The sequence below is a fragment of the Xyrauchen texanus genome, chromosome 42 (assembly GCF_025860055.1).
Source record: "Xyrauchen texanus isolate HMW12.3.18 chromosome 42, RBS_HiC_50CHRs, whole genome shotgun sequence".
Lineage (NCBI taxonomy): Eukaryota > Metazoa > Chordata > Actinopteri > Cypriniformes > Catostomidae > Xyrauchen > Xyrauchen texanus.
The window spans coordinates 32268362-32285311 of record NC_068317.1 but is presented as its reverse complement, the minus strand read 5'-3'; the positions used below and the strand labels follow the sequence as shown (position 1 = coordinate 32285311).

Sequence of the window (16950 nt, the reverse complement as noted above, 5' to 3'; positions counted from 1 at the left end):
TCTTAACATAGCACAAGTGACAAGTGCTGAGGTTGCCATACTTTCTTCATAGTCTCAAGTGTTGAGTAACACTTTTCCTACTCCCCATTGCTCTGCTATAGACTCCTCCTCTATTCAACACTTATGGATGATCCACTATATCATCTGGAGCAACAGAACCCATTTCTTGTCACATCACTCTAACCTATAGAGAAGATCTGTCCTAGAGGGTTCACTCTTCTGAAAGATGTTTTCTCCAATGTTTTCATCTATTGGGACTGTTTCAGATGGTAAGTCAAATTTCACAATATCTGTGCCCATCTATTCAAAGATATTTAAGATTTTTGTCAGGATTGTTTATTATGTGTATATGAGGGGTCTGACTTGGGCAAGAATTAGTATTGTACTGCAAGATATGTCAGTTGTCGCCTGATATGAAAGTAAGACTAATAAGTATTTGGACTGCTTCAAGTATTTAGCCCAGACTACATTTGTGGATGACTTTCAGTGCAATCAGTGGGATTTCACAGCTTTTGTCAAATCGGATTAATATAAAAACACAAGACATTTGTTGTGCAATGTGGGGTAGACCGGGTGGTCCGTTTGAAATTAATAGTTGCTTTTTATACTTTACATTTATGGCCATGTAAACCACATCTGTCAAGTCATTTAACATTTGATTTAGTCTATGTTATAATGTAGTTTTCAAATAAGGTAAGCTGAATCTGTTACATCAAGGAAAACATTTACCTTGGATCCAGTATCACGGCTCTTGGCCCTCAGCTTGTTGACCTGAGATTCAGCAATATCAGCTCTCTCCTCTGCTTCATCAAACTCATGTCACAGTTTATGGAATTTGGCCAGATTAGAATTGGCTTGTTCCTCCTGAATAGAAAGATATTTTCTATTCAGCAATGCCATTTGACTGGGCATTTTTTGAGTCCCCAAGTCAGATAATTTATTTCTTTGTGCAAACAAAACCGACCAATTTTATGAAATACACTGCCAAATGTTTGGAATAATTTACATATTTTGCACTTATGGAAAGAAATCAGTACTTTTATTCATCAATGTGCCATTCAACTGATCACAATGTATAGTCAGGACATTAATTACATGAAAAGGTAATATTACAATTTGAAAAAAAAACTAAAAACTGTTCAGAACTTCTTAAACTACTTCAAAAAAATCCTCCACGTGCAGCAATGACAGCTTTGCTGATCCATGGCATTCTAGTATTGTCCAGATACTCAAATGACATTTCACCCCACACTTCCTGTAGCACTTGCCAAAATTGTGGCTTGTCGGGCACTTCTCACGCACGTTACAGTCTAGCTGATCCCACAAAAGCTCAATGGGGTTAAGATCCATAACACTGATTTCCAATTATCTGTTGTCCAATGTCTGTATTTCTTTGGCCACTCTAACCTTTTCTTTTTGTTTTTCTGTTTCAAAAGTGTCTTTTTCTTTGCAATTCTTCCAATAAGGCCTGCACCCCTGATTCTTCTCTTTACTGTTGTACATGACACAATGTGGGAGTGTTGGTGGCGTAGTGGGCTAAAGCACATAACTGGCAATCAGAAGGTCGCTGGGTCAATCCCCACAGCCACCACCATTGTGTCCTTGAGCAATGCACTTAAATCCAGGTTGCTCTAGGGGGATTTTCCCTGTAATAAGTGCACTGTAAGTCACTTTGGATAAAAGTGTCTGTCAAATGCATAAATGTAAATGTAAATAAATGAAACTGGTGTTGAGCGGGTAGAATTCAACGAAGCTGTCAGCGGAGGACATATTAGGTGTCTATTTCTCAAACTAGAGACTTTGATGTACTTATCCTCTTGTTTAGTTATCTGGTCTTCCACATCTCTTTCTGTCCTTGTTAGAGCCAGTTGTGCTTTGTCTTTGAAGACTGTAGTGTACACCTTTGTAGGAAATCTTCAGTTTTTGGCAATTTCAAGCATTGTATAGCCTTCATTCCTCAAAACAATGATTGACTGATGAGTTTCTACAGCTTGAACTAATATTGCCCTGAAGACATGCCAGTCTATTGCATACTGTGGCAACTCAAAAACAAACACAAACACGAAGACAATGTTAAGCTTAATTTAACAAACCAAATAGCTTTCATTTATCATGATTCCTCAACGACAAGGTGTTGGAGTGATGGCTGCTGTCTAGATTTGATCAAAAATGACTTGTCCTGACTATACTTTGTGATCAGTTGAATGTCACTTTGGAGAAATAAAGTACCAAGTACCAGTAGCAAAATCTGTACATTTTTCCAATTTTTGTCCACCACTGTATACTCTGAATTGTACTTGCTTCCCTAGTTTTTCCATACAAGCAAGATTAGGTTGTTGGTGATTTTTTTATTTTATATTATGTTATCTTTATCTTACCACCTCCTCTGCAGCTCTCTTGTAGGACTTGACCTTCAGATGCATTTTGTCCACCAGATGCTGAAGACAAACCGGATTCTTATGATCCTCCTCAGTCTGCAGATATAGCCATAGGGTACACATTAACTTAATCAGAATTGGTTTAGATTTAGAAAATGCTTGTATGTATAAAACACATTTATGTGTATATCAGAGATAGTGACCTGGTAGCTCCTTGATGCATCTCTCACATTTACAGATTCCTTTCACAGACTCACTTGCCTTTCTCTGTTCTATCTCCACCTTGTTTTCCAGCTAGCAGAACCAAAGATTTCAAAATTTCTGATTCTGAATATCAATATAAATTAAAATACTACTACTTCTAATAGTCATCTGCATAAAAATTATTAATTATAAAATGCATTATAACTGAGTGCAATATAATTTTCATAAACTGACCCTGGCTTACAGTTTCTGGACCAGCTTCTTGCCTCCCTTCATGGCGATCTGCTCAGATTCTTCCAGATATTGCTGCAGGTCCTTGAGGGTCTGCTTCATGTTCTTCTTCATGCACTCCTGATTAGCACTGGTGTCCTGTACTGTCCTTCAGCTATTTTGCCATCATGACAGCATCAGTGATGGCCTTCTTGACTTTTTCCTCAGTATTTCTGCACTCCTGCACGGACACCTGCCGGCACACCCCACTCTCTATCTCACTGTGATCCCTCCCCCGCCCCTTCCCCTCCTTCCGATCTATCCCGGTCCCCCAGAAATGGTGGAACAAACCCTCCTGCTTCTCTCTCTCCCCACTCTACCCATTCTTCCTCTCAGGTGGGGGAAGCTGCCGCCATTAGTTTGGAGGTGTGGTTTGCACCAGTCTATTGGAGTTGCAGGGAGCCAGGTCACATCCATGCACAGTGCCCGTTGATGGAGGTGGGGACGTGATCCGGGTCCCGACACTCTACAGGCTGCCCCTAATCGAGCTGGGATGTACAAAATACCTGTGAGTATTGGGGGGGTACATACCAAGCCTTGGGGGATTCAGGTTGCAACCAACCCTCTATTCATAAATGCTTGGTTCAAAATGGGGCATTGAATACAAAAACTCGAGTATTGGTTATGTGTGTACATGGGGATATTTACGATTATCCTGCAGTGATGTCACTATTCTATTTCGGGGTCAAATGCATAACATTGAGGCTGTGGTTAGTTCCCTCCTCACCCATACACTAATTTTGGGTACTAATTGGCTGACTTTTCCCGAATTGTTAAAAGGGTTGTGTGTGGATGTGTCCTGTAATACAGTGGGACGGTGTGGGGTGTGTAATGCGCTGATGGTGGAGGCAGAGCTGGGCCGTCTACGTCAGCTCTGCTTCAGGATAACGTAAGGGAGCGGGAAGCCTCGGCTTCGAGATGAAAGATGGCACAGTCCACTGAAAGAGGGAGAGTGGCACACACCAGAGACTGCGTGTCTGTTTCATAGAGAGTGTTTATGCTGAAAAGCAGTATTTTGGTTTTGTTTGTGCTGAAAAGTGATTTGTGTTTTGTTTGTAATAAGTGTAACTCATGTGGACTGAGTAAACCAGCTCCCACTTCCTCCTTTATCTTCCCCTAACACGAACCTTTGCTATAATGTGTTTATTTTAAAATAGATGGTTTTGAGGCTATATTCACCTTCTCAGAAGCTGCATATTTTTTGCCAGATACAGAAGCAATATTGGCAAAGTACTGAATGACTCTCTTGGTGTTCACAGTCTTTCCAGCACCAGATTATCCACTGTGGATTTAAGGTATGGATATTTTTCTTCATTAAACATCTTAAAGTTTGATCCTTGACATTGTTGGACTTTGGCTCACTGCTTTGGAACAGTATGTATTGTGAAAAGCAGTATACACACAAATTGAATTGTATTTTGTAAATATTCTTGACTTCCGTGACTTACACGATCAGGAACTGATTCTCCGTCTGTTTGGAGAAATTCAGACAGAATTGTAGGAAAGACGTTTGTGTATAATAACATTTAAATGAGTGTTGTTCAGTTGAATAGAGTTAAAGTACAGTTCTAACATGACAGCATGTTCTAGGAGGCATTGTCAGTGATGGAGAAGATGTGAGGAGGAGCTTCAGTCCTCTTCTTGCCTCGGTAGGCTTTGACTACAAAGGAGTCATACATTGACAACCACTTGTAGGGATTGACAGTAATGCTCTTTGAGGTTAAACAGCACAGCGGGCCTGTGGAGTAGGGTGAACAGTGTTAAAGAGAGTGTTAAACTCAGTGTAACAATTATAGTGTGTTGTGGGTGGTTGACAGGGCATTACTATGTTGCTAAGTTGTTCTGAGTGTTGTGGTTTCTAGGGCATACCAGGTCGGTTTTTTACTGTCCCAGGGAAAGAAAAAAAAATAACCCAAAGTCTGATAGTCTGCTCCATACATTTCCCTTCTTCAATAAGTCTTTTTTTTTCATCCAGCAAAAATATAAGTGTGATCACTTAGAAAAGCATCAGCACAACTCAATAACCCATACTATTGGATGTCAGTAGCACAAACTGAATTTAACACTTAACCATGAACACTAATTGATGCTTGCTTTAGAGAGATAAGAAACCTGTTGTATCCTTACCTTTCTGAACTCTGTTAACAGTGACTTTGTCACCATCTCTACTGGTGATGGAGGCTTTGACATACTAAACTTCAGGGTTGGGCACAAAGCATTCTTTCTTCATGTCGAAGGGGCGACTCTGGGCTTCTAGACGCTCCTCCTCTGGCTGGCCCAAACTCTGCCATTACCACATCACACTTTCTAAAATCTAGAAGTACACAAATAAACAATTTCATACCTGTAACACTTCATACACTTTCTGTCTTTAAGCAACACTTCAGAGAAGCACTCTCAAAGAATTTAGAATTTGGTGCCACATAATTGGCATCACAGTTACAAGAATGGCAAAGTAATTTCAATACTGTGGATGTATTTGGAAGTAGTCATTTCATAAAACTTCTCACCTAGTGTTTGTCAGATCTCTGTACCCCATAACTGGTGTTAAACTGAGGATGAAATAAAGGAGTCCTTAGGGTTTTTGATTTTAACAGATCAGGAAAATCACTACACTTATCTTGGTGTAGTAACCATTCTGTTCTAACTTCAATTAATGTATCTTTTTGTGTCAGCTTTTGAAGCAATGCTTGTGAGGTCCTGAAGATCTTCCTGCTTGTGGGCTCTTTGATTCTTACCTTAGAATTGTCCTATGTCTTGTCCACTCCACAGTGGATGCCACCTTTTTAAAGGGAGTCACTGATCCCAAAATGTTTGTCAGCAATGGATGCCCCACCTTTGTCCTTTAAATAAACCTTCATATGTTTGCACAGCTTAGTATGTTCACTGGAGGTTGACATACAGTATATGGTGGGATGTAACAATAGGCTTCAAGGAGGAAGGACAAGAGAGCACACATGTTACTTAGAAGCTTCATCAACACCATCACAACAAGGTACTTCTTTTATGCTGCTGTCTCAGGTTAACAAGAACAACATTTGGCTAATTTAGTTCATTTCCTCTTAGAGCAGGACACCTCTGGAAATCTGAAAAATGTGAACCTGTCATTGTGTGTTACAAGATTTTATTTTGTTTTGCATAGACTTTTCTTCTATGAAATACAAGGAGCTAACAAATAGGATGCATCTAGTTAACAAAAAATTATGTATAATTTAGTAACTTAAAAGTTTAAGAGGTAGCAGGTCACTAGTGAGTTCTTACATAATAAGTTCTTCACTAATATAAGAAGCTAAATCATTAATTGTATCTAAATTCTGTGAAAAACAATGTCAGCACAAGCCTAAATCAAAGTAATATCTGCACACATTGTAGGCTTTTTTACATAAAGTTAAATAAAGAGGGGGCATAAAAGAACAGTGTTCATCACCTGTGACAAATTATTAAACTAATTCAGATCTATAGATGGAGGCGACAGACAGCAAACAAATGGCCTTTTGTGCTTCAGGACAAGGTCAGGAGAGGCCTGCAGCTCGAATGTCACAGCCTGTACCGCTGGACAGCAACCTTTTGCACTTCTTGTTGACATGCCATTGTTTTGCTCTATCCTTGAGGACAAAGATAACCATACAAAAAAAATTCTCAGCTTGCTTACCATGAGTGCTGAAGGTCTAAGTCAGCTATAGATGTGGACCATTGAGTTGCTCCAGCAGCTGTTCTCAACGTTCCAAATGTGTGAATTGTTGTGTGCTGTATCGTTTATTAAGGACCTTGGGATCTTTTAACTTAAGGATTAGGATCTTTAATAACATGTGATGCTATAAACATCACCAGTATCAATGTATTGATATTACATACATGCTTATGATATATATACACCTTATGTTATTTTTAATAGTTGTCAAGTTTCTAGAACACCCAAAGTCACTCTAGGCTTTGAAAGTCAAAGTTAATGGAATATCCTTTAAAATTGCATACTTTAGTTCTGTTAAATCCCAAATTGTATGAAGCCAGAGTGAAGCCATTCCAGAGAGCATGTTACATTTGCCGGGCTTTCAGCTGTTCAGAGCGGATCGCATTGCAGATTTAAAGGGGAAAACGAGAGGGGGTGGAACATGCTTTTACATTAATGAAAGTTAGTGTACAGATGTAACACATTTAAAGAGGATGTGCTGTCCTTATTTGGAAGTGTTCTTTATTAACTCTAAGCCTTTCTACTCGCCACAGGAGTTTTCCTTGTTTATTCTTGTGAGTGTTTATATCATGCCAAACACATTTGTGAATACAGCACTGCAACAGCTGGCTGATCAGATCACAGACACAGATCAACAACACCCAGACTCAGTTATTATTATTCTTGAGGATTTTAACAAAGCAAATCTCACACGTGAACTGCCCAAATACAAACAGCACATTACATGCCCAAGCAGAGACAGTAACATACTGGATCATTGCTATACAAAAATAAAGTATGCATATCACTATGTCCCTAGAGCAGCTTCGGGACTCTCTGATCATTGTCTGGTTCATCTTCTTCCAACCTACAGGCAGAAATTAAAATCAACAAAGCCAGTAGTAAGGACTGTACAGAGATGGAACAATGAAGCAGAGCGGGAACTACAAGCCTGCTTTGACTGCACTGATTGAAGTGTTTTAGAGGCTGCAGAAACAGACCTGAAAGAGCTCACAAATACTGTTACATCATATATATGTTTCTGTGAGGATAAGTGCATTCCTACTAGGACCTATTTATCATTCAATATTGATAAACCATGGTTTACAGGAAAACTTACAGGGGTGGGGATAAAATCTTGTATATTCAGGCCAGGAACACACTGAATGAGGAAATTGGATTAGCTAAAAGAAGTTACTCTGAGAAGCTGAAAGTTAGCTGTTTTCAGCTAAAAACCCTGCATCAGTGTTGAGTGGCATGAAACAACTTTTACCCCCAACCCTGTGGTGGACTAACAACTGGCTGACGACCTGAATGTGTTCTACTGCAGATTTGAAAGGCCCAATCTCACACCCCACATCCACTCTGACCTTCACTTCACACAAACACCAACACCTCCTGCAATCCCCCTCCTCCCCCCTCCTGCTACTCAACCTGCACTTAAGATCTGTGAAGATGATGTGTGCCGGGTTTTTTGGAATCAAAAGACGAGTAAGGCTTCAGGCCCATATGGTGTCCACCAGCATGCCATCGATCCTGTGCTAACCAACTGGCCCCCATCTTCACACAGATCTTCAATAGATCACTGGAGTAGTGTGAAGTCCCATGCTGCTTCAAACGCTCAATCATTATCCCTGTCCCAAAGAAACCAAAAATCACAGGACTTAATTACTACAGACCTGTTGCCCTGACGTCTGTGGTCATGAAATCATTTGAGAGACTGGTGTTGGCCCACCTGAAGAACATCACTTCAATTTGCTTATCGAGCAAACAGGTCTGTGGATGATAGAGTCAACCTGGGATTGCATCATATCCTGCAACATCTGGACAGACCAGGGACATATGCAAGTATCCATTTTGTGGACTTCAGTTCGGCTTTCAACACCATCATCCCAGCTATTTTCCAGAACAAATTACACCAACTCTCTGTGCCCACGTCTATCTGTCAGTGGATCAGCTTTCTGAAAGACAAGCAGCAGCTTGTGAGGCAGGGAAAATTCACTTCCACCACCTGTACCATCAGCACTGGCGCCCCCCAGGGATGTGTGCTCTCCCCACTACTCTTCTCCCTGTATACCAATGACTGCACCACCAAGGACCCCTCTGTCAAGCTCCTGAAGTTTGCAAACAACTCCACTGTCATCGGCTTCATCCGAGATGACGATGAGTCTGAATACAGAAGGGAGGCTGAACGGCTGGTGCAGTCATAACAACCTTGAGCTGAACACACTCAAAACGGTAGAGATGATTGTGGACTTTAGGAGGAACACCCCAACACTGACCCCCCTCACCATTCTAAACAGCACTGTGGCAGCAGTGGAGACATTCAGGATCCTGGGCACTACCATCTCACTGGACCTGAAGTGGGAGACACACATTGACGCCATTGTGAAAAAGGCCCAGCAGAGGTTGTACTTACTTTGCCAGCTGAGGAAATTCAACCTGCCACAGGCACTGATGATACAGTTCTACACAGCAGTCATTGAGTCTGTCCTCTGCACTTCAATAACTGACTGGTTTGCTTCAGCTATTAAATCAGACATCAGAAGACTACAAAGGACAGTTCGGACATCTACCTCTTCAGCCATTTCTGCCATTTAATTCCTCTGGGGAAAAAAAATAAAAATAATAATTTGCACTGTACATGACAGATTTGTATTTTGCACTGTACATAACAGATAACAGATTTGTATTAGAATTGCACTATGTATGTGTGTGTCTGTGTGTATGTATGTATGTGTTTAATTATATTTTATTATTATCTATGTCTTGCTGCTGTTTTTGTATTGTTGTGCACTGTCACTAAGACAAATTCATTGTATGTGTAAGCATACTTGGAAATAAAGCTGATTCTGCCATATTATTTATTATTATACAAGTTGCCTTGTATGCAGAGAAAATAAATCATGAATATACTGTATGCTTGCTCTTCAGTCACTTAAATAAAAATAAATACATATTTTTGGATGCTGAAAATATTATCAAATTTAACAATAACTACTCACTTGATCAACACATGATGAGTGTCGTTTTAAAGCTTAGTAGCTGAATTTTACAATGTTCTAGTTAATATGAACATATCTTTAACAAGTGTGTTTTAATTTGATGACAAATTAAAAACGTTTTGTTTTCATTACTTATGAAATATGATTAGGTTATTTGCTGTACACCACACTGAAATATATGGTCAAAATATCATACAGTTGGTAAAAAGGTCTCATAAACAATACAGCAAGTATATTGTTTCATTAACAGACCAAATACTGCATATCGATTAAAAGCATTTAAAGTACACAGTTATGTATAAAGTTTTAAACTGTTTTTTGTCATGTAACTAAATAAGCAGAATGTAATTGAGATGTGTGTGATGCTACATTGTTGGTTTGATGCAGAGTTAAACATCGTGGTTTTAAACATTAAGCTGAAACCAAAGAAGAAGAAAAAATTATCCACTAAAATGTGCCAAACCACCATAAACTTCTGTTTCCTGTAATTTAAGTAGGTAAAACACTTAGGGGAAAAAATTGAAAATGGACAACATGTCTAATGATGTAACCCATCCTATCAATCCATAAGTGTATACATATCTTTAGGAATGTATAAGTTAATTCTTCACATTCTTCCGTGAGACTGAGAAGGTTCATTCTCAGCTGTTTAGACCCTTAGCTGTGACTTGACCCATTGTACATCATAACTATTGAGCTATTCAAGTAGACTGGTGAGAGTCTGTTTGATTTATTTGGGCAGATGGACTCGGATTGGAAATCCTGTGAGGCTTTTTCTCCTTGAGTTGCGAGTCATTTTTCCATAAAGCATTGTACTAGGTAGATGTATGTTTGAAACTGAGAACATATTTAATATTTTAATTGCTTGCTTTAATATTTAATCATCTATTTAACATTTTTGACACACCTACACCACATTTTAGAATAATGGAAATTCAAAACTTTAAAACAACACAAATGAAAGTAACATAAAAAATGTCTCTGCACACTCTGTTAATTTTCTCAACAAAACTCACGAGGTGCATCCTGCTGGGATTCTTTTGAAACAGTATTGGAGTTCACATGTAGGCTAGACACTTGTTGGCTGCTTTTCCTTCACTATCCAATTTAACACTTAAAACTATTATAAAATTATACATTTTGTTTTGTGAAGAATTCATTGGCATAATTTATATTTATGAGCAGAAGCATTTAGATCAAAATGTTTGTAAGTTCATTAAAGATCATGAGTAATTATTATTATACAAGTCTTTTGACTTCTGCTGTGCAAATGTTTATTTTCCCTCAGGCACCTGCCGTGTATCCTCTTCATCCACACAGCCACACATAAACAAACATGTTGCTATCTGCAAGAGAAGACCCACCACTCCTCTGAGGCTCAGATGAAGAAGGTAATGCAACCTTTTCTGTTTCATTTCTCTGTTGCTCCTAATGTATGGCAGTAAAATACAATACATTGTTTTGCATAATTTGCAGTAAAGTTGTTCTAATAAGGCAAAATATTAAATATCATAATAACATTTAAAATACTGGTGTAATAAACTGATCAAAATAAATTAGGACAATCAAATAACAGGGGTTCAAGCCACTTATCCCAATTCCGAGTGTCCTCATGCACAAACTTACGAATCATATTTTTAAGATCTTATTAAATCGTTCGACCAAGCCGTTCATTTGTGGATGATACACGCTTATCCGAATCACTTTAATACCTAATAATTCATACATCTCATGTAGTGTATGTGACATGAAAGTAGTGGCCTGATCAGTGAGGATTTTTTTCAGAATTCCCACTCGGGAGATAATTTTGAAGAGTTCCTCCACAACATTATGTGCTGAGATGTTGTGAAGAGGCACTGCTTCTGGGTATCACGCTGCGTTGTCCACCAGAACCAACACAAAGCGATGCCAGCATGCTGACCATTCTAATGGCCCCACAAGGTCCATGGCATCTCTGTTAAAGAGAACCTCAATCAGTGGAAGAGCAATGGTGCTTTTGGAGTGACCGGCAGATTCATCAGCTGAAATTCACAGCATGTTGCACACCACTGGCTAATGTCCCCAAGAATGCCCGCCTAATAGAAATGGGCCATGAGACAGCTAGCGTTTTCCTCTGTCCCAAATGACCCTCCATCGGACTGTGATGAGCCTCCTGGAATACATTTCCTGATGGATCTTTGTTAATAACAACTGGGTTGTATCTTCCTTTGTCTGAGCGTCCTGCATCATTCGATACAACCGATCGTTTATTATTGAGAAATACGTATATGTGAGTGCAATGCGCGGCTGAAGGCATTGACCATCAATTACTTTCACTTGGTCAAACACATGCTTAAGAGTCTCGTTGCGTGTCTGCTCCAGAGGAAAATCCCCAGCGGGAATTCCCTTAGGGGCTGGGGAAGTCGAGGCTTCCCTCTCCCTTACATCATCCTGACGCGGAGCTGATGTAGATGGCCCCGGCTCCGCCTCCCCATCAGCATTTTGTACACACACACCATCCCACTGTACTACAAGACTCATCCACACACAACCCTTTTAACAACACTGGGAAAGCCTGCCAATTAGTGCCCTACTAGTGTTCTCAGGCTCAGCTCTCCCTCTTTCAGAGTACTGGGCCATCTTTTATCTCCCCCGACTCTCACCGTTAACATAGAAATGGTAAATAACCACAATTCATCTCAGGTGGATGTCCTTACCGCTTTCTGTCTGCCCAGACCGGCGCTTGACCATGCCCTCACCTCCACAACGTTGATTACTTTTATTGTGTTAGTAACTGACAATTTTTTTTCAATTAACATTTTTATTGATTCAAGAAAAAATCATAAAATTATGAATCATATTTAACATTAAACCCCCACTATAACCCATTCCCCTATGAGCCAAATGTCTGAGACCAAATGCATAATAATAAAACAAAATACAATTCAAATAATCTGCCATTGGTCGCATACATAGTGTGATGGATCGTATCGCGATTTTGGATCCCCTTTGCCCATTAGCTATGTGACGAACTGGACATTGCCCACTTACCTGAGGTAAGATCAAGTAAGGGCCTAAACTCTCCATATGGACCCTTGTAGTGGGCTTTGCACTCTACTCTGGGTGCTCTGGTGCCATCCCCCTTGCCATGTGTCGTCCATGGGGTCATAGTTTCCATATGAAGTGTCCACAGGGCTAGTATTGTGTCCCCTTACCCAATAGACTTCCTCGTGTCCACGAATCCTATAGAGTGCCCACTTACCCAGTATTCATCCTCCGAATTCTTCCTCACATACTGCGGACACAGTATTGTGCCCACTTAACCTGTAGTCTTCCTCATTGTTCTTCCTTTTTTCCACAGACTCTGTATTTGGCCCACTTACTTAGTAGTCTTACTCTGTGGTCTTCCTCTTGTCCACAGACACAGTATTTGGCCCCTTACCAAGTAAAAAGTGCTTTTACATGACTTTCACCCTAGAGTGCCCCCTGATGCCATACATCACCACAAATTTACCTCGGAGCACAAGGTGGGTGCCCGCCGAGTTCCCTTTAAATGCATTTTATTTTAATGTTTTCCATTCATTTTTATACTGGTTTGGTGGGCCATGCTCAGAAAGCTCCAAACTTCCCTAAATTTACATGTGTCTCGTGGGGGTGTCTCTAGACAGTGTCCAGAGTTTTGTGACCCTTTGACAAAAATTACATTGGTATATATTGCAAGTGGGGTGTCTATAAAAGATGGGTCAAAAGGTCGCAGGAACTTGAAACTCTAGATCCTCGTAGTCCTGGGGGCCCCCGATCGAGCCCCCAAGTTTGGGGGCTTTAGAAGCTTCCTGACTGAATTTTTAAACCCTACTCTTGATAACTCTTTGATTGATCTTTCAGAAGGCTCTGTCTGTGCATAAGTGGAAGAGGTCTGTTAGAGAGATTCTTGCATTTTTCTAAAGCCTTGTCCTCTTAGTATGTTGTTTAGGGGACCTCAGGATACCACCGTGTGAAATTTGGGGCCTGTGGGACCTTTCTAGAAAAATTACACCTGCAATGTATAACATTCATTTTTTATACTAGTTTCCTGTATGCACTGGACACTAGTTTACTATTTTACTAGTGTCCAGTGCTCAGAAAGCTCCAAACATCCCAAAACTGACATATATGTCTCGTGGGGGTGTCCTCAGGCAGTGTCCAGAGTTTTGTGTCCCTGGCCTTTTTCAAGTACTTGCCTTGCACCAATCGAAATAAAACTTCAATATGTTGTTGATGAGGGCTCAACGAATAAGTATTCGAAGCCCATAGGTGTTTGCACCACATTTAAGGTTATTTTGACTCTGTCATGCAGGACGGCCCAGTTGCAATGTACATAATGGCCTCCAAATACATGGTCCGGGCCAACAAATTTTTTATGCAAATTATACATATTAATGAGTTGTAAGTTACATAAATGGGTTCTACTGAGATGTAAAAGTACCCTTTAAGCAAAAATATTAAAGCTTCTGATGTATGTTCTGCTGCACATGGGCCTACCATGCAGGCTGTCTCATTGTTTCCTATGGCATGCAGGGAGTTCTACAAAAAATAATGAAAATTACTATTCTGCAACACAGGCCTTAGTCCCCTAAATACATGGTCTATTCCCACTCATATTTTTATTAAAATTTGACATTTTTTTACTTAAAACTCATGTGAATGTGTTTATTTGTGTGCCCTGAGTGCTTGTGGTTTAATCAATAATATTTATTACAAATATGCATTAAATACATGTAAATGAATTTTCATAAATCTAGTATTTGGAGTCCATTATGTACGTTGCAGCTGGGATCTTCCTGTATGACTTAGCAAAAACACAGGAAATCTCAGCTGCAATGTATATAATGGCCGATAAATATATGGTCTGTGGACACTCATTTATTACATTAATTAGACATTATTATGATTGAAAACTCATGTATATATGTGTATTTGTATGCCCTGAGTGCTATACATGTGGTTTAATCAACAATATTTCTTACAAATATGCATTAAATACATGCAAATGAATGTTCATAGACCAAGTATTTGGAGGCCATTATGTACATTGCAGCTGGGATCTTCTTGTATGACATGTTGAATATCAAGACTAATGAAATGTGTATAAGTCAAATGTCCATCAACCATGTATATTTTTTATATTGCATACATTGTAGGTGGGATCTGACACTGGGAACACTTAGAGAGCTGAAACCTGCACCCGTATGCTTGTCTTGACCTCCTCTGTTCATATTTTGAATATCAAGAAGATTGAGGAAAATAGAAAAAAATTAACTGTCTGTGACTTTGTCATAAAAGGGTACACTTTTTAGTTCTTTTGCACAGTGCAGTTCTCAATATGTGCATCTATCAATCTATCTATCTATCTTGATTATGGACCTTATAAGAATTGATATCCACCAACCATGTATTTTTGATAATATAAATACATTGGAGCTGTGATTGTCCCTCGTACAATTTATTTACATTCAGAAATACGTGACGTACATACATTTTTTAATGTACAAGATCAACTTATTGACTAAAAACATATTTAGGTGACTTGTGACTCCCCCTGAACAGTATACACCCTTCAAAAGAGGTTCCCTTTGAGTTTTTTTGGTTGAAATTTTTGACTTTCTCCAATCTTCTTGATATTCAAAACTTGAACAGGGGAGGTTAAGACAAGCACAAGACAAGAAAATGCAGGTTTCATCTCTCTAAGTGGTCACAACTAGATATGAGGATCCCTATAATACAAAAATATATATGGTTTGTGGACAGCCAATTTCTGAGGTTTTAAAGGGTGCATACTGTTCAGGGGGAGTCACAGAGTCACCTAAATGTGTTTTTAGTCAATAAGTTGATCTTGTACCTTTAAAAATGGATGTACACCAATCATTTATTTTTTCATGTAAATAAACTGTAAGGGAGACTATCCCATCTCCAATGTATTTACATGACCAAAAATACATGGTTGGTGGACATTTAGGGTGAATACATATATACAATATATTCGAAATGGGCATTTAGTATGGACATCCATTTTTAAATGTACATTATCAACTTATTAACTGAAAAACATATTTAGGTGACTATGTGACTCCCTCTGAACAACATGCACCCTTCAAATCCATAAAAATCATCTGTCCACCAGCCATGTATTTTTGGTCATGTAAATACATTGTAGATGGGCTGGTCCCTCATACAAAGTATTTACATTATCACAAAAAAACATGGTTGGTGGACATTTAGGGTTAATACACCTTTACAATAGTTTGGAAATGGACATGTAATATGTTGGTGGACACAGGGGTAATAGACCAATACAATAAATTGGAAATGGGCATTTAGTAGGTTGGTGGAGATTAGAGGTTTACACAGCTGTACAATAAATTATAAATGTATTATTATTAAACCAGGGTATAGGGTGTTTACTGTTCAGGGGGAGTTATATAGTCACCTTAATATGTTTTTAATCAATATTTTGGTAATGAATATTTTGATCAATATTTTGGTAATACATGGTTGGTGGACATCCATTTTAAAATATACAAGATCAACTTATTGACCTAAAAACATATTTAGATGACCATGTGACTCCCTCAAAACAACATGCATCCTCCAATCAATTGTCCGCCAGCCATGTATTTTTGGTCATGTAAATACATTGGAGATTGGATGCTCCCTCGTACAATGTATTTATATTATCAAAAATACATGGTTGGTGGACATTTAGGGTTAATACACCTATTTAATAATTTGGAAATGGACATTTAGTAGGTTAGTGGACATTAGATGTTAACACACTTGTACAAAATATTGGAAATGTATTTTTACTAAACAAGGGTATAGGGTGCATACTGTTCAGGGGCAGTCATATAGTCACCTTAATATGTTTTTTAGTCCAAATTTGATAATGACCTTATAAAAATGGATGTCCACCAACCATGTATTTTTTGATAATGAAAATACATTATACAAAGGACATTTCCAATGTATTTACATTGTCAAAAATGCATGGTTGGTAGACAACCATCAACTTATTGACTAAAAAACATATTTAGGTGACTATGTTAATCCCTCTGAATAGTATGCACCCTTCAAATCCTCAAAAATAAACTTTCCACCACCCATGTATTTTTGGTCATGTAAATACATTGTAGATGGGATGGTCCCTCGTACAATTTATTAACATTAAAAAACAAATGATAGGTGGACATTTAGGGTTAATACACCTATACAATAAATTGGAAATGGACATTTAGTATTTTGGTGGACACAGGGGTAATATACCAATACAATACATTAGAAATGTATTATTATTAATCCAGGGTATAGGGTGCATACTGTACAGGGGCAGTCATATAGTCATCTTAATATTTTTTATCAATATTTTGATAATGACCTCATAAAAGTGGATGTACACGAACCATGTATT

The 16950-nt window shown here is 38.8% G+C and overlaps 1 long non-coding RNA gene and 1 pseudogene across 1 annotated transcript; both read right to left on the bottom strand.

The window, feature by feature from the left end:
* Positions 1–174: 174 nt before the first annotated feature.
* On the bottom strand, positions 175–4174 carry LOC127635047 (myosin-7-like; annotated as a pseudogene).
* Positions 4175–4780: 606 nt separating this feature from the next.
* Positions 4781–5940, bottom strand: LOC127634979 (uncharacterized). Its single transcript, XR_007969435.1, has 3 exons — positions 5591–5940; positions 5363–5404; positions 4781–5166 (listed from the first exon to the last, which is right to left on the bottom strand). It is a non-coding gene; the product is annotated as an uncharacterized LOC127634979 (long non-coding RNA).
* Between the last annotated feature and the right edge of the window lie 11010 nt (positions 5941–16950).